Genomic DNA, 24,368 nt, shown 5'->3' with positions numbered 1-24,368 from the left:
CGGACTTCCCTATCAGACCAATTTTGCCTTTGGCGGCGGCTCAATTTGGCTAATTGGTTTCAGCGTTTATTTAATTGGGAGGTATTGATCGGGCGAGGTCATGTTCCTGTTTGGCAAAAAAAATAGGCTCGTCTGCTTTTTGCTTTTGTTTGGAAAACTTGTAGTAGTACTCGTCGCAGCCTTTCAGACTTATGAAGAGACTTGGACTCATTAGCCCACACAGCAGCTGCTCTATGAACCCCCCCCACACGCCCCCCCCCATGTAGATAAATACATGCACTAACACTATCGCTAATTCTGTGTGTACTTGAAGCAAAAACAATCTTTATTTAATGAAACAGTCCAACACAATGAACAACCCGCCCCTGTATGGGGGGGTAGGGGGGGGGGGGGGTTCGCACTTTTAACTTGCTTTTAATTCAGGCCAGTGGATGTTATAGGGAGAGCGTTAGCAAATAAAAGGAGAATCGATGGGGCTTCATTAAAAGCAGCAGGCGGTCTTTCGCCTGGACATGGCTTAATTACAGTTTCACTGGCGTTTGCTTTAATTGGGGGGAATAAAAGGGAGTGAAGTGGAGTGAATGGATGGAATTAGCATATCTATCAGTGCACGGGAAGAGGCCTGGGGGTGCCCCGTCCAACCCGCGCCTGTTCACCTCACCTCTGTTTAACCCTACTTGCATAAAAATGAAGCTGGTTTTTTTTTGTCTATTTGGGAAATAAACACTGAGCGCAGAAATAAATATTAAATACATAATACAGTCCGGTACAGAGGTGCAGAAATCCAGGAAAGGACCAGATCCGAATTTTTTCTTCCAGCTGGTTCACGGATATCGGATATACCGATGCATGTCACATCTGGTGTAACGAACGTTATGCTGTTCATAACGATATCAAACTGCAATATATGAAGTTCTAAGTGCAGTATTTTTTATAATGCCTCATATTTAATTCACTGGCAAAATCTCATAGTGTATATACTGGTCATATATTTCATCTCATATTTCATATTATCTTGCAAACTGTATTTGTATATAACTTTAAAAAATAATGTTAAATAGTTAATTTGTTTAAACTTTGGTGGTTTATATTGTATATATTTTTTATATTGTGTATTTTGTACTGCTTAACTGATTCTCTTCTCTAGCTGCTGAGCGATGAATAAAGGCATAGCTTATCTTATTTGATCTTATCTTACTGTGGCCACTGAATGCATCTCAAAAATGAACATGTTGGCATGTCTGCATTAAAACGACTTTTTAATGATGGCTTTTTAATTATTTAAACTTTATACCAGGCTGCACGGTGGTCGGGTGGTTAGCGCGCAGACGTCACAGCTAGGAGACCAGAATGCAATTCCACCCTCGGCCATCTCTGTGTGGAGTTTGCATGTTCTCCCCGTGCATGTGTGGGGTTTTCTTCGGGTACTCCGGTTTCCTCCCACATTCCAAAAAACATGCTAGGTTAATTAGCGACTCCAAATTGTCCATAGGTATGAATATTAGTGTGAATGGTTGTTTGTCTATATGTGCCCTGTGATTGGCTGGCCACCAGTCCAGGGTGTACCCCGTCTCTCACCTGAAGACAGCTGGGATAGGCTCCAGCAACCCCCGTGCGACCCTCATGAGGATAAGCGGTAGAAAATGAATGAATGAATGAATAAAATTTGAGGCTAACTGGTTGGCTTGCTAGCATCCACCTCGAGTCCCTGCAGCATAAGAGTTGCGAAATGTGATGTAAACGCTGAATCATGAGTGTAGAGGTGACTATAGGGGTGTTATTTTGTGTCTACAGTGCTCTAATAATGTTAAAAAGCTATTTCTGTGTTGTAACTATGAAAATAATAATAATAATAATTTAAATAATAAAATTAAATAAATAATTAAATTAAATTAATAATTAGATTAAATTAATAATTAAATTAATAATAATTTAAATAATTTAAATCATCATAAATATAATAATAATTAATACATTCAATTTATTAACATCAAAAATTATTTATCAGTCAATTATGGTATGAATGTGAGTGTGAATGGTTGTTTGTCTATATGTGCCCTGTGATTGGCTGGCCACCAGTCCAGGGTGTACCCCGCCTCTCGCCCGAAGACAGCTGGGATAGGCTCCAGCACCCCGTCGCAACCCTTGTGAGGATAAGCGGTAGAAAATGAATGAATAAACTTCATACCACTAAAAATGTAATATTTTTTCTCATAATATTATTACGTTATTCTTGTGAAATGACTTTTCTTTATTCTTGTACAATTTTTCCCATTCCTGCTGTTACTATATTTTTTGAATGCGCCACTGACCAATAACGGGCCACACTTTGGACACCCCCTGCTGTAAGTGTTGTAAAAATGAATCCATCAGAGTTTCCGTTTATTCGCCACCTCCTTCTGCTCCTCGCCCCGCCTTTTGACAGTGACTGATCACCCATCGGGTCAGAACCCTCCTCGGGACCCCGTTCCCTGACAGGTGAGCGGAGACAGCCTCTCCGTGTGTAGTTAATAACAATTTGAAAAAGGGGTTGAGGGTTGATAACACAATGATTACCTGGATAAGGACGGGAGACAGCTGTAAGCATGCATGCAGATGGACGGCCATCATTAGTCCTTGTCGGCTTGCGGCTCGAATAGACGTGTTTTCCGTGAGAGGACTTCAACCCTCGTCGTCGTCTTTTTAACCAAGCGGGAACTGTTCCCTTTCCTCGAGAAGCGCTTATCCAAAACACGTCAAAGTCATCATAACCAACGGTTCTTAAGGAGGCTTTCAGGCATACATCTGGCCAAAATATTGCATATTAATACGCCAAACGGGGCGGCACGGCGGTCTAGTGGTTAGCGCGCAGACCTCACAGCTAGGAGACCAGGGTTCAATTCCACCCTCGGCCATCTCTGTGTGGAGTTTGCATGTTCTCCCCGTGCATGCGTGGGTTTTCTCCGGGTACTCCGGTTTCCTCCCACATTCCAAAAACATGCTAGGTTAATTAGCCACTCCAAATTGTCCATAGGTATGAATGTGAGTGTGAATGGTTGTTTGTCTATATGTGCCCTGTGATTGGCTGGCCACCAGTCCAGGGTGTATGCCGCCTCTCGCCCGAAGACAGCTGGGATAGGCTCCAGCACGACCCTCGTGAGGAAAAAGCGGTAGAAAATGAATGAATGAATTATTATTATTAATAATACTTAATTAATTATTTGATATTTTTAGAGAAAGAAAAAAAATTAAACCAGTAAATATATGTGTAATATTTTCAAAAATTATAATCACTAACTATTTTGCGGCACGGCGCTCAAGTGGTTAGCGCGCAGACCTGACAGCTGGGAGACCAGGGTTCAATTCCACCCTCGGCCATCTCTGTGTGGAGTTTCCTCCCACATTGCAAAAACATGCTAGGTTAATTAGCGACTCCAAATTGCCCATATGTATGAATGTGAGTGTGAATGGTTGTTTGTCTATATGTGCCCTGTGATTGGCTGGCCACCAGTCCAGGGTGTACCCCGCCTCTCGCCCTGAAGACAGCTGGGATAGGCTCCAGCACACCCCGCGACCCTCGTGAGGATAAGCGGTAGAATATGAATGAATGAATGAAATTTGAGGCTAACTGGTCGGCTTGCTAGCAGCCACCTCGAGTCCCTGCAGCATAAGAGTTGCGAAATGTGATGTAAACGCTGAATCATGAGTGTCGAGGTGACTATAGGGGTGTTATTTTGTGTCTACAGTGCTCTAATAATGTTAAAAAGCTATTTCTGTGTTGTCACTATGAAAATAATATAATTATAATAATCATTTAAATAATTACATTGAATAAATAATAATAATTCAATTAAATAAATGATCATAATAATCTAAATAATTATAATAATAATTAATTAATTCAATTTATTAACATCGAAAATTATTTATCAGAGTCAGTTATGGTATGAATGTGAGTGTGAATGGTTCTTTGTGTATATGGGCCCCGTGATTGGGTGGCCACCAGTCCAGGGTGTACCCCGCCTCTTGCTCGAAGACAGCTGGGATAGGCTCCAGCACCCCCCCAGCGACCCTCTTGAGGAAAAAGCGGTAGAAAATGAATGAATGAATAAATCTTCATACTACATGTTCTTCTTGTAATATTTGGACTTTGTTCCCATAATATTTCTTCAATATTTAACATTCTCAAAGCTACTGTAATTCTAGATTTAGTTGGTTTATCATTATATTACAACTTTATGGCAACTTCTTTAATATTTCAACTTAGGTTAATTGACGACTCCAAATTGTCCAATGAATGAATACGCCAAAAACGTTGAACGGCGAGACGCGTTGCTTCCCGCAACAACGGCCGTGACCGGCGTGAGCGTTCTGCGAGGTCCTTCATCATTGCAAAAGATTGATTTGTAATTGGTGGTGTTCCCATCTGTCCTGGTTACACTGAATTAGGGCTAAACCAGTTAGTAAACACTTTGCCCCATTGTCTGTTGTTTTGATAATCACCCATAATAGCATCCAGCATCAGTACGGTCTTTAAACCTGATTTAGGACTTAATGGAATAAGAGGGAGAGGCAGTCAGTATGTGCAGTGGGCCTAATGTCATTAGAAATGTTTGCGAAGGCTAAATTAAATCAGCTGTAAATTGTGCTCTCGACTGAGACAGAAAAAAAAAAAAAAAAACATCCTTGTGGAGGAGGGGATTCATATTTTAACCTTGCGTAAAAAATGCACTTAAACAGATTAAAATAAAATGGGTGCACCGTGCGGATGGATGGGAATGGTAATTGCCGGTGCTTTAATGGTTTCCTGTTAGCCAAGTCGGGCCGAAGGCAGTTCTATTTTAAAGTTGGAAGCAGCCGCCGAGGTCATAACTTTGCAAATGTGGTGATTCAATAGAGAGGGAGCATGTCAGCAAACAGCATGTGACACGGCTAATGGGGGCTCGGGCTGGAAACAGATGCCGTGGACGTCCGAGGGGCGACTCGGTCTTTCCGCGTGTAAAATCGAGTTGTGGAGCAGGTGTTTGTTTGGGTTTTTTTTTTTTTTTTTTGTGAATGGCTTTGGACCGTACATGAAAGGAGCGTGTGGATTTTGACTCATGTTGACGTTCCAGTGCTGACTCGCACTTGAACTCATCATTTGGTTCATTGGTTAACTGCATTTTAAATGAATAATGATATTTGACATAATCAACACATGTTTATACTGCTCGTTCCCCCTAAATGAGGTTTTTTTTAGAATGTGCCGCGGGCTGGAAATAACCCCCGGGCTACACTTTGGACACCAACGACTTTAGGCTTTGTGGATATTGTCCAATTCAAAATGCAGATTGTAGCCTGAAATGTAGCCTGATGCAAAATAAATATTTTATGTTGTTTAAGTCATCAGTCGTTAGCAATCATCTATGAGGAAAAATGTTAGAAGCATCAGGTTTAAATATTATAATAATATATAATATTATGAGAATGAAGTTAATATATTTTGAGCTGCAAAATTATAAAGAAAAATTATGAAATTTTAGTGGCATAAAGTTGAAACTCTAAGGATTTTTTTAAAGTGGTAGTAGTTTGAGAAACCAATTTTTGGATAATTATGTTGCAGAAAAAGTTATAATGTTACAAGAATAAAGTACAAATATTATGGGATTGTATAATATTGTTATAAGTTGTAATATTACAAGAAGAAGAAAGAAAAAATATTATATTATAATATTATTATTATTTTTATTATTATTTATATTTTTACATATTATTATTATTTATATTTTTATATATTATTATTATTATTATTTATATTTTTATATATTATTATTATTATTATTTATATTTTTATTATTAATATTTTTCTTTCTTTTTCTTGTAATAGTACAAAAATAATAACAATTACTATTATTATAAATATATATAAATATGAATATTATTAATTATTTATCATTACATTATTATTATTGTTGTTGTATTATTATTATGTATAATCATTATAATTTATAATCATTATAAATTATTATAAATAATTTACAATAATTTATATTGTAATTATAAGAATTATTATTATTTGTGTTATTATTATTATTATTATGAAGAAAAATCAGTGTAGTTGTTTTGTTATTTGTTTTTAAGTAGCATAAAGTTTCACTTTTAAAGAAAAAATAAATGTTGTAACATTATGAGTAACATAACAAAATAAAGTTGGAACTTTTGGAAAATTAGGTTGGGGTAAATTTTAATATTATGGAAAAAGATGTAATATTACGAACAGAATTATGTAAGAAGAAAGTATTTTATTTTAAGTAAAGTGCATCTTGTGCATCACTGCTAAGGGTGTCCTAAGAGAATAATGAATTTATCCTAACACAATGAAGTAAAACTAATAATAAATACTAATTGAGTAAACTCGTGCTTTCATCTTTCTGGGACACTTGCTGTTTGTATGATTGCATTACCTGGCTCCTCTAGATGGCCGTAAATATTCCGGAAATTCCCAGACGTTATCTTAGGTTATCTTTCCTAAGATCACAGGGGAAAAAAATCTCAATGCAGTTATAAATACATCCAACGGGATTTTTCCGATAAACAGCCACTGCTGTGTTGTTTATGCCTAATGCACGACTGTTGCCTGTCAACCCGACAGGTACAACCCACCTCGCAAGTGCGGCTGTACACTCCTGACCCTTGTAACTCAGCACTGTTGGCTCCGGGTTAAAAACCGCGGTCCCTTTTGCGTGCTCAAGTTCAGCTACAGTGTCAATTAACAAGGAAAGACCGAGCGATGACACGTCCCCGTCCGCCTTAACGTACAGCAAGTGTGCATCATTTACCCAATGCCCAGCGATGCTGCTGTCCCAGGTGATCTTTTCATTACTGTCTCCGGGCAATGAAATTAGTATTATTAGTTCACGAGCAACAAAGCGTCAGGCCAACCTTTGAGCTCTTGTGTAAACTGAAACCCGTACTTGGTTGTCAGCGGGCCAAAGGTTGATGTCACCCGTGTAAGCGAAAGGGGCGGCAGAACCCAGAGAACACAGAAGTGTTGAAAAAGTAGCGGCGAAGCATGCATGGAGTCACCGATGTTCTTCCCTTTGTGTTTAGCCGCTGTAGGGCGAATAGCTCGCCGGGTCACAAGTGTGAGCTAAAGCTCTTTTGTCCGACGTCTGCGCCCCGAGGGGTTCCATCTCTTGGCGGCGAAATGTATCCATTTTTTTTTTTTGCTTAACACTTTATTTTTCCTCCGTGTTGCCTTTGGCTAGGATTTAATACTGAATACCGAAGTTAGCTTTGTTAGTCTTTACACCTGAAGATACCGCTACGATATTGTTAGCGCTATTGTTGCCAAATCAGCACTATAATGATGTTTCAAACAGGCACGGCCCGATTGATACTTGACCTAGCCTACAGGCTAATTAACACGTCTTTACAATGAACCGTAGAGTCTCCGAAAACCTGTCACCGTGAGTGGAGATTCGCCTGAAAATGAGTTTTTTTTTTGTGTTTTATATTGTATGTATTTTTGTATTTGGGACACCATAGAAAGATTCCGGTTAGATAACAGGCACTTCATACTCAACCAACAGGGCAAAAACCGCTATCGGTGCTGAACTAGTGTTTTCCAAGAATGGTGGTTGAGTTGCTGGTGCATTCACGTATGCTTGGAAAATCCCAAGCACCACACATTTTTGTATTTGGGATACTACTATTAAGAAGGGGGTAGTGGTTTGGTTACAGTTGGGACACCATAGAAAGATTCCGGTTAGATAACAGGCACTTCATACTCAACCAACAGGATAAAAAACGCTATCGGTGCTGAACAAGTGTTTTCCAAGAATGGTGGTTGAGTTGCTGGTACATTCACGTATGCTTGGAAAATCCCAAGCACCACACATGCACACGCAGCCCAAATCACGCGATATTTCAAATAGACTTTCAGAGAGATACTGCTTTATTATGATTGGGGAACTTTCCCTTTCTATTTTCACCTGACAATAGCGTTGGTTGTATGTATTTTTGTATTTGGGACACCATAGAAAGATTCCGGTTAGATAACAGGCACTTTGGTTGTATGTATTTTTGTATTTGGGACACCATAGAAAGATTCCGGTTAGATAGCAGGCACTTTGGTTGTATGTATTTTTGTATTTGGGACACCATAGAAAGATTCCGGTTAGATAACAGGCACTTTGGTTGTATGTATTTTTGTATTTGGGATACTACTATTAAGAAGGGGGTAGTGGTTCGGTTACAGTTGGGACACCATAGAAAGATTCCGGTTAGATAACAGGCACTTCATACTCAACCAACAGGATAAGAACTGCTATCAGTGCTGAGCTAGTGTTTTCCAAGAATGGTGGTTGAGTTGCTGGTGCATTCACGGACGCTTGGAAATCATGATCGGTGAACTTTCCCTTTCTATTGTTATGAATTTTGTTCAATATTTCAAGTTGACTAACATAAAAAGGTTGATGTCAGTGGTGGGCAATTCGTTCGTTAAAAAGATCCGTTTTGGTCCTGTGCATAGACCCGGTCAGCCATGTCGAGTCAGTCCGTTCACTCATGTTCACGTTCGTTCCGACTCAACAGCCCAACAACACGTGATGACGTACCTTGAAATCTGAAGTCTAATGCCAGCCCTCCGGATCCGAGCGTCTCAGCTTCCTGGTCCGGCCTCTCGGTCTTTCCAGTCACAGAGACCGAGACCGAGAGATTGAACCGGTCAACCAATTTTTGACTTGGTCTTTCCAGTCACGGCCGATTAATACTTGACCAAGGTCAATCTCTCGATCTTGGTCTTTCTGACTTGGTCTTTCCAGTCAGAAAGACCTCAGATAGTCAGAAAGACCAAGAACGAGACCGGTCAATCTCTCGGTCTCTGTTTTTCTGAATTGGTCTTTCCAATCACGGCCGATTGATACTTGACCGAGACCGAGAGATTGACCCGGTCAATATCTCGACTTGTTCTTTCCAATCACAGCCGATTGATACTTGACTGATGTCAATCTCTCCGTCTTGGTCTTTCTGACTTGGTCTTTCCAAGTCAGAAAGACCAAGAACGAGAGATTGACCGGGTCAACCTCTTGGTCTCGGTCTTTCAGTCAGCTAACCCCACCCACCCACAGAGCGAGGTACGACAATAGGATAAGACAGGCAAGCACGCAGATAGTCTTTTATTTCGGGGCGGTGACCTCGTTCATTCCGTTCACAAAAAAGAACGAGTTCTTTTGACCCGTTCGTTCAAGACCGACACACCACTACTTTATGTTTTCTCTGTGAAGTTCATGGTACCAACCAGCTCATGTCTCTTGGAACCAACCCAGACAATATTTGGGCACCAAGTCAACAACTCCCCAGGCAAACGCTTATTCTTCTGAAACTCTATTGTGAGTCGGCCGGTTATCTCAAAGTGGCGGAGTAATCTGATGTAATGCGACACCAAGGTGCTCTTGGCAGTCCAAACTGTTCGGAATTCACCGGCCGAAGGGATGGCTCAGCCTCGCCGGACGGTTCCGCACGGAATGTATTCCTGATGCAAGAAGGAGAGCCGGCGCTTACTGTGTTGTTGTTGTGATATCATTCCCATTTGTTGGGGGACAAAAAGAGATGGACAGCGGGATAAATGGATGATGGGTGGGTGGGCTGCAGGAGGAGAAAATTCCCTCATCTGGACGGAATTGGTTTGCGACCACGGGGATGGATGAAGCGAGGGACGGGGGCTGCCTGATGTAGAGGGTTCTGTCAGGACCCAGACAGCGCGGTCTTTGTCTTCCGAGTAATCACTTCACTCACCTCTTCCTTCCATTCCTCGCTCTCCTTGTTGCCGGCCTGCCTTTTTTGCTTTTATGATTCCGATAAAACTGCAGGTATTGCAATCTGGTCAACTGAGTGGACATTTGGAAATTACGTTAGTCATATTCTCAGCTCATGGAATCGATCGAAACTGGACTGTTGAGGTTGTTTTAGAAGACGGTTGAGCAAGGTTCATCACTTTATGCTCAAAGTCTAAAAACTTGGCACAAGCTTTGGTCGATTTATCCCGGAAAGAAGGGGGCATGCCCAGACAGAAATGGTTTCCATCCTTTGTCGTGTCAAATGGCAGCCATTAGATCACGGCTATTGTTGCCAAATCAGCACTATAATGTTATTTCAAACAGGCACGGTCGATTGATACTTGACCTAGCCTACAGGCTAATTAACACGTCTTTGCAATGAACCGTAGAGTCTCCGAAAACCCGTCACCGTGAGTGGAGATTCACCTGAAAATTAGGTTTTTAGCGTTGTATGTATTTTTGTATTTGGAATACTACTATTAAGAAGGAGGTAGTGGGAGCTCTCGGTCTCTGTTTTTCTGACTTGGTCTTTAGAGTCACGGCTGATAGATACTTGACCGAGACCGAGTCTTGGTCTTTCTGACGTGGTCTTACCATTAAGAAAGACCAAGAACGAGACCGGTCAATCTCTCAGTCTCTGTTTTTCTGACTTGGTCTTTCCAGTCACGGCTGATTGATACTTGACCGAGACCGAGTCTCGGTCTTTCTGACTTGGTCTTACCAGTAAGAAAGACCAAGAACGAGACCGGTCAATCTCTCAGTCTCTGTTTTTCTGACTTGGTCTTTCCAGTCACGGCCGATTGATACTTGACCGAGACCGAGTCTCTGTCTTTCTGACTTGGTCTTTCCAGTCACGGCCGATTGATACTTGACTGAGATCAATCTCTCTGTCTTGGTTTTTCTGACTTGGTCTTACCAGTAAGAAAGACCAAGAATGAGACCGGTCAATCTCTCGGTCTCTGTTTTTCTGACTTGGTCTTTCCAGTCACGACCGATTGCTACTTGACCGAGACGGTCTCGGTCTTTCTGACTTGGTCTTTCCAGTCACGGCCGATTGATACTTGACTGAGATCAATCTCTCTGTCTTGGTCTTTCTGACTTGGTCTTACCAGTAAGAAAGACCAAGAATGAGACCGGTCAATCTCTCGGCCTCTGTTTTTCTGACTTGGTCTTTCCAGTCACGGCCGATTGCTACTTGACCGAGCAATCTCTCGGCCTTGGTCTTTCTGACTTGGTCTTTCCAGTCAGAAAGACCAAGAACGAGAGATTGACCGGGTCAATCTTTTGGTCTCGGTCTTTCAGTTGGCTAACCCCTCTCTCTGGTATCGTCTTCGTCAGCATCCTATGCAGATGTGATGGCGGTCATGGACCCACCTGAAACCCGGGTGGCTGTGCCTTGTTTATTTGTTAGCGGCTAAATGATTGAATCTTTTAGGAAAGGATGAAAGCTGTTGTCCCAGACCTCCCCCCTTTTATCCAAAGTCTTGTCATCCTTAACTTAAAATAAAGTTTGACCATTTTGATTACCGATATCACACAAAGTCTGTCACTGGGATGCGTCTTTGCTATTTCCTAATAGTTGAGTAAAAGTTTTCCGTGGTATAATCCACTTTACTGAAAAAGTAATGCAGTAGTGGGTTCTTTCCGGTACCGATGCCTCTTAAATTCCCCCCCGACCCAATCAATTCAGCTCAAGCTTCTCCAAGCAAATCGTAAATCATGAAAAAAATAGCCGGGCTAAAAAAAGTGACAAGAGCGGCAGTAAATAAATGTTTGTTGTTTCTTTTCCCCTTCCTTGTTTCCCGCCCTCTTTCTTTGTAATGGATGGGCTATTGTTGGTGCTGCCCTCTGGGCAGGGTGACTTGTTTACTTCCCCATCCACCAGCGCTGGTCTCTGTAGGGGATGTTCCTGTTGCAGCCTCCCTCCAAAGCTCCATACGGGCTCGCTGTATTAATAGCGGGCAGCAGGTGTGATGGATGGAAAGCCTGTATCGGACCGCTGACGGGCCTTCACCATTGGTGCTGGCGGCCTGTTGGGGGAGAGCTCATCAATATAGATCGCATTTGGAATTCACTCCAAACTCACCAGATGGGGATTTGACCTCCTAAATGAATAGCGAGGCAACTTTGAGAAGAGAATGGAGTTTTTTGTGGTATAAAATAGGCGTGGAAGAAGACAGGAATAAAGACGAAGATGATGCTATCATAAGAGCAACGAAGGCAAAGTGAGGAACATCACGAAGGCAATTTCGTGTGCTTTCTACAGTATCATTTTTCCTTTACCCTTTTTTATTATTTTGGGGTATTTAACTGTTACATTCTACCTGCAAAATAGTATTATCAGGGCCAGTACTAAACAAATCATACAAATATTTTATGGTAACTGTTGAACAGCTTTTACTATTTTATTTACTGTATATTTAAAATTTTGAAATTTAAAAATATGTTTTTAATAAGAAAGCAATAATAATATAATAATAATAATAAATAATTTGTAATTATATAAGAAAAAAATGTTTTACGTGATTTTTAAAAAAACATCTTTTACAAGAATTAAGTCAAATATTATGAGTAGCAGTCATAACATTTCTAATAAAAATAAGAATTGCTCAATACATATTTTTTTATTTTACAAGAAATAAGTATTTGTTCTGCAATAATAAAATTATAATTATATGAGTTAAACATATTTTAGTACATTTTTTTACAATTTATCTTACAAGAATTAAGTCAAATTTCTTCAGTAATGTTATGAGACTTACGTAAAAAAAATTATTAAAGTATTTTAATGAGTTTTTTTACAATTTATCTTCCAAGAATTAAGTCAAATATTAGTCAAATATTTTTCTTCAGTAATGTTATGAAACTTAAGTAAAAAAAAATAATTAAAACATTTTAATGAGTTTTGTTTTTACAATTTATCTTACAAGAATTAAGTCAAATATTAGTCAAATGTTTTTCTTCAGTAATGTTATGAAACAGTAATGTTATGAAACAAAAAAAAATAATTGTTGAAGAAAGTAATTATTGGAGGCACAAAAATACCAGGCACAAAAATCATATTTGCCATTACAGTATTTACTATATTTCAAAATTAATTTAAAAAAATGTCAGTTTTACAACAATGAAATCAAAATGGAAAAAAAATGTAATTTTACAGGCCTTTTTAAATATTTTTTTTTCCCCAGGAATGAAGTCATATTATGAATAGTGTGTACTTTTAATGTATCACCGCGTCAAGCGCCGCCCCTTTGTGACATCACAAAGGAACAGTTTTACCCCGCCTTTTCAAACCGAGCGTTTTGAACTTATTTCAAGGCTCAATTCCAAATCAAGCAAACTTCATTATCTGAAATTTGGCGTGCTTTAACATGAGAATACAGAATTCTAACTCAATTTATAGGTAAAAAAAAAAAAAAAAAGTCGAAAAAATATTATATGTCCCCTTTAAGACTTCCAAAAAATACAACAAAAATATAATACAAAAATACAATAATATGACTTTTTTCCATTTTTAATATCAGTGCAGCCCTACTGTTGTATGGCAGTATTGCCATTATTTAACGTTTAACCCGGGATATGCTAAATAAATTAGCACATCATTAGCATGACGAGACCAAAACCTTCTCACGGGATGTTCGGAGTCGATAACACAACCACTCTTGGTTAGGCGATGAAAAATGAGGAATTGATGCGTCTTGGCAGTTATTTTCATTCCTTTTATTTATAGAAAGATCTCAGCACTGACACTAATCCCTGTTGTGCTTGCCAAATGATGGAATAGCATCTCTGTGTGTGTTTTTTTTTTTTTCTTTTTTGTAACACAAGCTTTAACACCGAGTGCCGCCGTGGCAGGACTGAAGGATTCAATTTAATCCCAACTGTTTACAGCTGTCAATAAAAGGACCGACACCACAATAAATGCATTAAATTGCATCTGGCCTTCATGTCAGGCAAAATAAGGTGAGTGGACGGGCCGCGAAGGTGACGCTAGTTTTTTTTTTGGCTGTGTTATTACGCCGCGGTGTCTTAAGGGCTCGTCTGGGGCCGCTGTCCATCGGATTTAATCATCCTCTATTACCTGCTCCCCCCTTTCACAGTTGAAATAATCACCCTCAATTACCCACATAAAAGGGGGAGAGCTGGCGTCCGTGTCTGAAGCAGAGAAATCACACACAAAGTCATTTCTCTCCACCTTGGATGGCCGCGTTGGCTTCTGATGTTTCAGGGTGTGAAATAAAAGGATTGAGGGCTGTTTGGCATTACACCCCCCCACACCCCCCCCATCCCTCCATCCTCCAACACACATGCAAACAAACATGCGGAACATTAAAGCTAGGTACACTTACATGAAGCAACACAAAGAGCATAGTCCCGTCTTTATCGTTGTTACATGGTAGCTCGGGATTTTGCCATGCTGGACGGAAGTAACCATATGGAACCGTAGGGGTGTTCGGAAAATACATTTTTTGGCATGGAACATTCAAAGTTTTACCAAGTTCCCACGTGGCGTACATTAAGTGAGGGACAGGACATTCAACTTTTCGTGCGGCACATTATAAAAATATAATTTACCCAGGAAACTTAAAAAAAAAAAAAAAAAAGAAAATAACACACACACAGAAAAAGCAAAAATAAAAAAAATTGCATCAATTTTCCATGAACAAAGTCAAAAAATTTTGGCATGGAACATTTACCTGGCATACATACAAGTGAGGGACAGGACATGGAACTTTTCGTGCATCACATTATAAAAATATGAGACAAAAACATAAGACACAATTTTACATGAACAAAGTCAAAAATTTTTGGCATGGAACATTCAAAAATTTACCAAGTTCTCACGTGGCATACATTAAGTGAGGGACAGGACATGGAACTTTTCGTGCAGCACATTATAAAAATAGAATTTACCCAGGAAAGTTTACAAAAAAAACACACACACACACAGAAATAGCAAAATTTTAAAAAATTTGCAGCAATTTTACATGAACAAAGTCAAAATTTTTTGGCATGGAACATTCAAAGCTTTATCAAGTTTCCATGTGGCATACATTAAGTGAGGGACAGGACATGGAACTTCTCATGCATCACATTATTTAAAAAATCTACGCAGGAAATGCAATTTTACATGAACAAAGTCACAATTTTTTGGCATGGAACATTCAAAGATTTACCAAGTTCCCACGTGGCATACATTAAGTGAGGGACAGGACATGTAACTTTTCGTGCGGCACATTATAAAAAAAAAATCTACCCAGGAAACGAATAAAAAATAAAATAAGAAAATAACACACAAAAAAAGCAAAAATTAAAAAAATTAGCAGCAATTTTACATCAACAAAGTAAAAATTTTTTGGCATGGAACATTCAAAGCTTTACCAAGTTCCCACGTGGCATCCATGAAGTGAGGGACAGGACATGGAACTTTTCGTGCGGAACATTATAAAAAAAATCTACCCAAGAAACGAAATAAATAAATAAATAAATAACACAAAAAAAGCTAAAATTAAAAAAATTAGCAGCAATTTTACTTGAACAAAGTCAAAATTTTTTGGCATGGAACATTCAAAGCTTTACCAAGTTCCCTTGTGGCATACATGAAGTGAGGGACAGGACATGGAACTTTTCGTGCGGCACATTATAAAAATATAATTTACCCAGGAAAGTTTACAAAAAACACAGGAATAGCAAAATTTTAAAAATTAGCACCAATTTTACATCAACAAAGTCGAAATTTTTTGGCATGGAACATTCAAAGATTTACCAAGTTCCCATGTGGCATACATTAAGTGAGGGACAGGACATGGAACTTTTTGTGCGGCACATTCTAAAAATAGAATTTACCCAGGAAAGTAAAAAACAACAACAACACACACAGAAATAGCAAAAATTGAAAAATTTGCAGCAATTTTAAATTAACAAAGTCAATTTTTTTTGGCATGGAACATTCAAAGCTTTGGTCAAATTGTGAATTTTACGCCCCCAATGGTGCCGGTGTATTTTTTTTTTTTACACACTTAGCATCCACTAGTCCAATAAGTCTTAAAAACAATGTAACGTTACGGGAATGGAATTGAACCCCAATCGTAAACACCCGCATCAACTATTACTGTATCAAAATAACACAAAATACTTATTAGAACAACAAAGCCAGTGGTGACCCAAGACTTTTGCAAAGTCCATTACTTCAATAGTCCTAACACAAAAAACGACCGACACCCACCACTGCCACCATTAACTAAAGAGCCCCGTGCAATTTATTAAACGTAGCGGATGAAAGAAAAGACGTGAAAATAATTTAATAATTGTGCACCTCGGGAGAAAAAAAAAAAAAGAAGAAGAAAATAGAAGCGTAGAGAAAAGAGGCATTGTGATCTACTTCAGTCTGCCACTCGCTGCCAAAAAAAAAAAAAAAAAAAAAGAGACACCATTAAATGTAGCTTTGAAATAAATGGGCCCCAATTATGATGATGGCGGGGGCGCTCTAATGAAGCTTTTGTTAGCGCAGACAAACATGGCGGAGGGACGCTATCACAAAGACCCAGGAGGGAGACAAATCTCATCTTTTCATGGAAGTTGGACGCATAGTCGCCGGAACGTCGATATGTCGCTTCTGGAAAAAAAACATTTTATTTGGACATCGAAAGTGACCCCGACAATTAAAACGCTAAATTTAGACATTATGAGCATTAGCGGCAATCATTAACACCGAGGTCGCTCGGTTACATTAGTTGTGAGGTGCTCGGGCAATAAGTCATGTTAAATGAGTTGTTTTTAAAAATAAAAAAAAAAAAAAGAAAAATGTTTTTTGGTAGTGTTTGTCCATTTCGAGTAGCGGTTCAAAGGGGAGCGGCTCAAGCGCTAGCTCTTCCGTGCCTCTCCACAACGGTGAGTGCTGCACAACTCTTCACAATGTACCCGCGGTCCAAAACCTACTGACTTCTACTGCTTTTGTGTTCCACAAAAGGAACGTGACAATAACGCAAAAAGTTACATTTTACGATTTTTTTTTTTTTTGTTTAAAGTCGGTATTAAGACCGGTTACCTCAAACATTCAAAAATCTATCACAGTTTTTAATTTTTCATTCATTTTTTACCGCTTATTCTCACAAAGGTCGCTGGAGCCTATCCCAGCAGGCGGGGTACACCCTGGACTTAGTCGCCAGCCAATCACAGGGCACATATAGACAAACAACCATTCACACTCACATTCATACCTATGGACAATTTGGAGTCTCCACACACTCAGAGATGGCCAAGGGTGGAATTGAACTCAGGGTCTCCTAGCTGTGAGGTCTGCACGCTAACCACTCAGACCATATCACAGTTTAAAAAAAAAACGAATTAATTCCAGTAAATATTTGAGCAAATTGTACATTAATCATTCGTTCATTTTCTACCGCTTATCCTCACAAGGGTCGTGGGGGGTGCTGGAGCCTATCCCAGCTGTCTTCAGGCAAGAGGCGGGGTACACCCTGGACTGGTCACTAACCAATGGCAGTTTATGTTGTATTATCATTGTTTGGCTAAATATATACAGTATGGCTAAATTTGTCGCCGAGATGCTGGAGCCTATCCCAGCTGTCTTCGGGCAAGAGGCAGGGTACACCCTGGACCAGTCACCAACCAATCACAGTTAATGTTGTAGTATTGTTGTTTGGCTAAATATATACAATATGGCTAAATTTGTCACCGGGGTGCTGGAGCCTATCCCAGCTGTCTTTCGGCGAGAGGCGGGGTACGCCCTGGACTGGTGTCCAGCCAATCACAGGGCACATATAGACAAACAACCATTCACACTCACATTCATACCTATGGACAATTTGGAGTCGCCAATTAACCTAGCATGTTTTTGGAATGTGGGAGGAAACCGGAATCTCCTAGCTGTGAGGTCTGCGCGCTAACCACTTGATCACCATGCAGCCGAGTCATATAGTACATATATAATATAATACAGAAATGGCCGAGGGTGGAATTGAACCCTCGTCTCCTAGCTGTGAGGGCTGCGCGCTAACCACTCAACCGCTTTTTTGGTTAACATTGAAATATTTTGCTGCACGGCGGTCGAGTGGTTAGCGCGCAGACCTCACAGCTAGGAGACCCGAGTTCAATCCCACCCCGGGCTATCTCTGTGTAGAGTTTGCATGTTCTCCCCGTGCATGCGTGGGTTTTCTCCGGGTACTCCGGTTTCCTCCCACATTCCAAAAACATGCTAGGTTAATTGGGGACTCCAAATTGTCCATAGGTATGAATGTGAGTGTGAATGGTTGTTTGTCTATATGTGCCCTGTGATTGGCTGGCCACCAGTCCAGGGTGTACCCCGCCTCTTGAATGAAATATTTTGCATGGGTTTGTGTTAGTGTACAACATGGCTCTCGTCATGTCATGTTATTAATACACTACAGAAACAGGAAGTGCAGACATCTTCTTACCTTTTCTTTACCGTAGCAGAAGGTCATTTTTCTGTATCGATCCGATCCGTCCAGGAGGAGACCAGACCTTCCGCAGAGATGCTTTTGGACTCTTGAACAGCTTGTCAAGGGCTAAAGGTTAAGGCCACGAGTGTCCGTCGAGGCCCAGACTGAGGTCACAAGGTCTCAGTCAGGGTCAGCACCACAGATGACCCAAAGTCTGTGCTGGCGTTGAATTCAGGTTTCACGGGGACGGTGCGCCAACTTGTAGGTGTTCCTCACAGCGAACAATGGAAGATAGCAACCAATCATACCAAGCAACTTTGCTGTGACTGAAATTTAGGAAAGCGGGAGTCATTTTCATCTTTCCTCTACTTTCAAAATATTCCCAAAAATCGACAAGTCATCACAATCCCGAGCATATAGGACAGGAATGTCCGATTTTTTTCCAGTGAGGGTCTCGGTGAGAAATGAAAGGATGTTTTTGCTTCATAATGATAGAGGTGAAAAATAATTTTACAGTTAAAATGTTTTTATTTTCCAATAATTTTACTTTTTTTTTAATTCATGTTTCTTCTCATAATTATTACATAATTCCCATAATGATTTGACTTAATTCTTTACTACACTTTAAGTGTTTTATATCATATATTTTTATCACAAATTACAACCTTATTCATTTATTTTATTTATTTTATTTATTTTATTTATTTTATTTATTTTATTTATTTTATTTATTTTATTTATTTTTATTTTTTATTTTTTTTATTTTTTTGTTTTTTATTTATTTTATTTATTTTATTTATTTTATTCATTTTATTTTATTTTTTTTATTTATTTTATTTATTTTATTTATTTTATTTATTTTATTTATTTTATTTATTTTGTTGACGTACATATTCTTCCTCATCTCGTAAAAAGATTTCTTGTTATATTTCTGTTACTATTTTAGATTTTTTTAAATGTAAAATTACAGCTAATTAAGTATTTTGTTCACTTTTATTTCCACAAGGTGCTGCAAAAGTTCATTGTTCCGCAATTTGGACACCAGACCTGATTTAATTCTTTACTTTACGTGTTTTATATCATATTTTTATCACAAATTACGACCTTATTTATTTTATTTATTTTATTTATTTTATTTATTTTATTTATTTTATTTATTTTATTTATTTTATTTATTCTATTTATTTTATTTATTCTATTTATTTTATTTATTTTTATTATTTTATTGACGTATTCTTCCTCATCTCGTAAAAAGTTTTCTTGTTATATTTCTTTTACAATTTCAGATTTTTTTAACGTAAAATTACAGCTAATTAAGTATTTTGTTAACTTTTATTTCCACAAGGTGCTGCAAAAGTTCATTGTTCCGCAATTTGGACACCAGACCTTCCGCAGAGTTTTAGGATAACTTTCGTCTTCATTGACATGGATATGTATTTTGTTGGAGCTTTTCATACATTTTCAAACTTTATTTTCTGTAAAATCAATAATGCATGCAGCTTCATGTTTGAGTTTGTAATGTCACCGCATCAATACTCCCCCGTGTATTGACTTCTATTACTATAACACAATGAATATTCACAAAGAAAGACGCACTATCAACAAAGATGCACATCATAAAATATTTCTATAAAATATTAGGAGGGCGACGTGACATTGGGTGAGATCAGGGTAGCAACAGAACCTCACGAGGAGAAGCCACCTCAACAAGTGAAGTTGTTCCGTTGCTTTTTTTTTTATACATTTGTTAGAGTTTTAGTCTTACTAATAACTCATTCAAAAATATTCAATTTCTAAAGAAGTAATACTACTTGTGATAAAGAAGGAATACTGTATCTTGTTTTGCCAACAAAACAAAGATAATGGGTTAGCTTTCATGTGTAGGGTCAGGCAAAATGATCTGATACATTTCTAATGGTAATGGTAATGGTTTAATTTCATTTGAACATGCATCAGATTACAATTGAATGCATCACATAATCAGTTCACAGTTCCACATGTCCAAAAGGAGTAGGAAGAAGCAAAGCTTATTAAATCCTACCCCTCCATCTGGTACTTTTACAATCAGTAACTGTTACATTTGTTCACTTCCTGCTTTCCTAATATAGTTTAAGCTTTTTTTTGTTTTTTTGTTTTACTTTATTTTATTAATTTTGCTTTATTTTTATTTTATTTATTTATTTATTTGACATATTTGACACAATGACATAATGGTTACCATAGTAACCGTCAATATAGTGATATATATATAGAACGTCATGACTGGTTCAAGACTGGATCTGCGTTGAAACCAAAAACACTTTTTTTGTTTCTTTACTTTATTTGCCTTTTATTTAACCTACAAATGTGTCAGATCATTTTCCCTGACCCTGTTTGATTGAGGAAATTAACAAATATTCCCACTTCAGAGGATTTTTCCATTTTTATTCGGGATGTCCTTTTTTTGTTGAAAACCGATATGCCGATATTGTCCAACTCTTAGCCGATACCGAAGTCGATATGTATAACATGACATATTTCTTGTGGTGGAATGAACACATACATAGGAGTGTTATCTACAGCATTTTAAATAGCGGTTTTCGTGATCGGGAAAAAAAAAAATCAGATCCCGATATCGACCGATATACCGATATTTTTATACTGATAATACTAATAGGATTGATATGCTGATGATGATATGACATTATTAAGCTGATAATTATCGGACAACCCTAATTTTTTAATCAAAAAATTCAATTAATCAAATAACAAAATAGTTGTCGATCAATTGGATTAATTGTTGCACTCTAATAATACACAATTATTTGGAAAAAGTCTGGATTTTTCAATGTCACATCTGTAGGAAGACGTTATTCCAATTATTGACGGAAGAGTTAAAAGTTTTAGCATCACACTGAAACGGTTTGGGAAAATTTGTCATGAAGTCCAAACTAACTCTCCGGAACGACTTTTCTTGTCGTCTACTTAAGTCCGTTGAGTCGAACGAGCCCAATAATTTGATGTTCTCTGTCATCATTTCATTCTCTTCTCTCCCAGCGACCACAAATTGCTATCAGCACTTCAGTTCCTGTTGTTTGAAACCTAGGATATGATTGTGTGTTTTTAGGTCGCAGTTAATTGCCGTGGCTAATTAATTGTAAAAACAAACAATTTCCCTCCGATATGTCGATATTGTCCAACTCTTAGCCGATACCGAAGTCGATATGTGTAACGATATGTCATATTTCCTGTGGTGGAATGAACACATATGTACATAGTATGTGTTGTGTGCATTTTAAATAACGGTTTTCGTGATCCGGAAAAAAAAATCAGATCCCGATATCGACCGATATACCGATATTTTTATACTGATAATGCTAATAGGATTGATATGCTGATGACGATATGACATTATTAAGCTGATAATTATCGGATAACCCTAATTTTTTAGTCAAAAAATTAATTAATCGAATAACAAAGTAGTTTTTGATCAATTGGATTAATTGTTGCACTCGAATAATACACAATTATTTGGAAAAGGTCGGAATTTTGTTATGTCACATCTGTAGGAGCCTCAACGTTTTTCCAATTATTGACGGAAGAGTTAAAAGTTTTAGCATCACACTGAAACGGTTTTCTTTTTGGCCATCATTTACTCTGGGAAAATTTGTCACAAAGTCCAAACTTACTCTCCGGAACGACTTTTTTTTTTTAACGTTAAGTCGAACGAGCCCAATAATTCGATGTTCTCTGTCATCATTTCATTCTCTTCTCTCCCAGCGACCACAAATTGCTATCAGCACTTCAGTTCCTGTTGTTTGAAACCTAGGATATGATTGTGTGTTTTTAGGTCGCAGTTAATTGCCGTGGCTAATTAATTGTAAAAACAAACAATTTCCATCCGATATGTCGAAATTGTCCAACTCTTAGCCGATACCGAAGTCGATATGTGTAACGATATGTCATATTTCCTGTGGTGGAATGAACACATACGTACGTACATAGTATGTGTTGTGTGCATTTTAAATAACGGTTTTCGTGATCCGGAAAAAAAAATCAGATCCCGATATCGACCGATATACTGATAATACTAATAGGATTGATATGCTGCTGATGATTTGACTTTATTATGCTCATAATTATCGGATAACCCTAATTTTTTCACCAAAAAATTAAATTAATCGAATGACAAAATAGTTGTCGATCAATTGGATTAATTGTTGCACTTGAATAATACACAATTATTTGGAAAAAGTCTGGATTTTTCAATGTCAAATCTGTAGGAGGACGTTATTCCAATTATTGACGGAAGAGTTAAAAGTTTTAGTATCACACTGAAACGGTTTGGGAAAATTTGTCATGAAGTCCAAACTTGCTCTCCGGAACGACTTTTCTTGTCGTCTACTTAAGTCCGTTGAGTCGAACGAGCCCAATAATTTGATGTTCTCTGTAATCATTTCATTCTCTTCTCTCCCAAATTGCTATCAGCACTTCAGTTCCTGTTGTTTGAAACCTAGGATATGATTGTGTGTTTTTAGGTCGCAGTTAATTGCCGTGGCTAATTAATTGTAAAAACAAACAATTTCCATCCCAGTCGATGACGCTATTTTAGCCGTGGCCTTTTTAATCCTCTCTTCCTCAATTATTGCCAACGCTAACTTTCTCCGCCCCAAAAAAAAACGCTGCTGATGAATCGTCTCTTGTTTGGGACGACGCTGGCAGCTCGCACTTTAAAGCATTCATTAATTCCCAATTAGCCCGGCGTAGTAGCCTGCCGGGCCGGTGGGTGCAGTGGGGTTCTGCGGTGATGCTAATTAGTGGACATTAACAGCATAAACCGAGAGAAAAGTTGCGTAGCCGCTGCATTAACGCCATTTAATCCTGCGGCGTGTTTGAAATCAGACGTGGTGTTCTTCAAGTTCTGTGGTGTGTTCCCCCGTTAATGGATGTGACCTTTGACCTGTTGTGAACATCTTGCTAATGTGTTGTCTGTGCTTATCCGCAATCGTGCAACATGTCTAAGACACTGTAGCTTTTTTTTAAATTTTTTTATTTTTTTTATTTCAGCATTTTATGCCTCTTCAGTGCTTTGTTACAAGCACTCGAGCAGCATTAACAGCTCGCTACTCCATTTGGCCAAGACTTGGATTGTCTCTAACTCATTTACCACCATCCCAGCATCAATGCTTGAGGCGCACGCGAGTGGGTTTGATATATATATATATATATATACGCAAAAAAAAAAATGAATAAAGAATGCTTTTATGTTGTGATGTGATCTCTTCAAATGGGACCTGGAACCCGGGAGTGAAATATTGTTTAGCGCCGTGTACCACACACACACACACACACACACACACACACACTTCTTTTTTCATCACAGGATGACACTCGCTGGTGTGTGTGTGTGTGTGTGTGTGTGTGTGTGTGTCAACCCAGAAACTGGTCTTGAGAGCTGGTGCAAAAAGAACTGGGCTTGTTCACTTCAAAAGAATATAAACCTTGATCATGGCCCGTACGAGAACTCTGGATGGGGTTCTGCAGTTCACATTAAAGAGGCTTTTCAGCATATCAGTCCGTGTATCAGTACTACCTTGGAAGGCGCTAATCATACCAGCAACGTAATGGGAATATCTAGTATTTGTCTCAGTGGATGTCTTTTTGTAGCTCATATTTTCAAACATAAAAACTTGATTGCTATTTGTTAAGGTACAAATACTGCAGATATCAGATGATATGTGACAAGTGCAGAGTTAGTTTTATTTCTAAATTCACAAATACTTCAACTTACTTCAAACAGCTAAAATAATGCATCAGGCTAAAAAATAACCAATTAGCTAAAAATGTCATCCAATACTTCTCTACAAGAGAGGAGAAATATGATCTCAGAGAAGAAGTACATTTGAAACACTTCTATGCTAGGACTACGTTATGCTAGCCATAGCATTTCAGTATGTGGAATCAAACTATGGAATGGATTGAGTAAGGAAATGCCGTCCTTCCATTTAGTGTGGAAGTGGTAACTGTTTTGCTTCTTAAGTATCCAAGAAATAAATTTGAGGCTAACTGGTTGGCTTGCTAGCGGCCATCTCGAGTCCCTGCAGCATAAGAGTTGGCGAAATGTGATGTAAACGCTGAATCATAGGAGTGTAGAGGTGACTATAGGGGTGTT

The sequence above is a fragment of the Doryrhamphus excisus genome, chromosome 20, assembly GCF_030265055.1.
Source record: "Doryrhamphus excisus isolate RoL2022-K1 chromosome 20, RoL_Dexc_1.0, whole genome shotgun sequence".
In the NCBI taxonomy this organism is placed as follows: Eukaryota; Metazoa; Chordata; class Actinopteri; order Syngnathiformes; family Syngnathidae; genus Doryrhamphus; species Doryrhamphus excisus.
Note: the sequence above shows the minus strand (reverse complement) of the source record.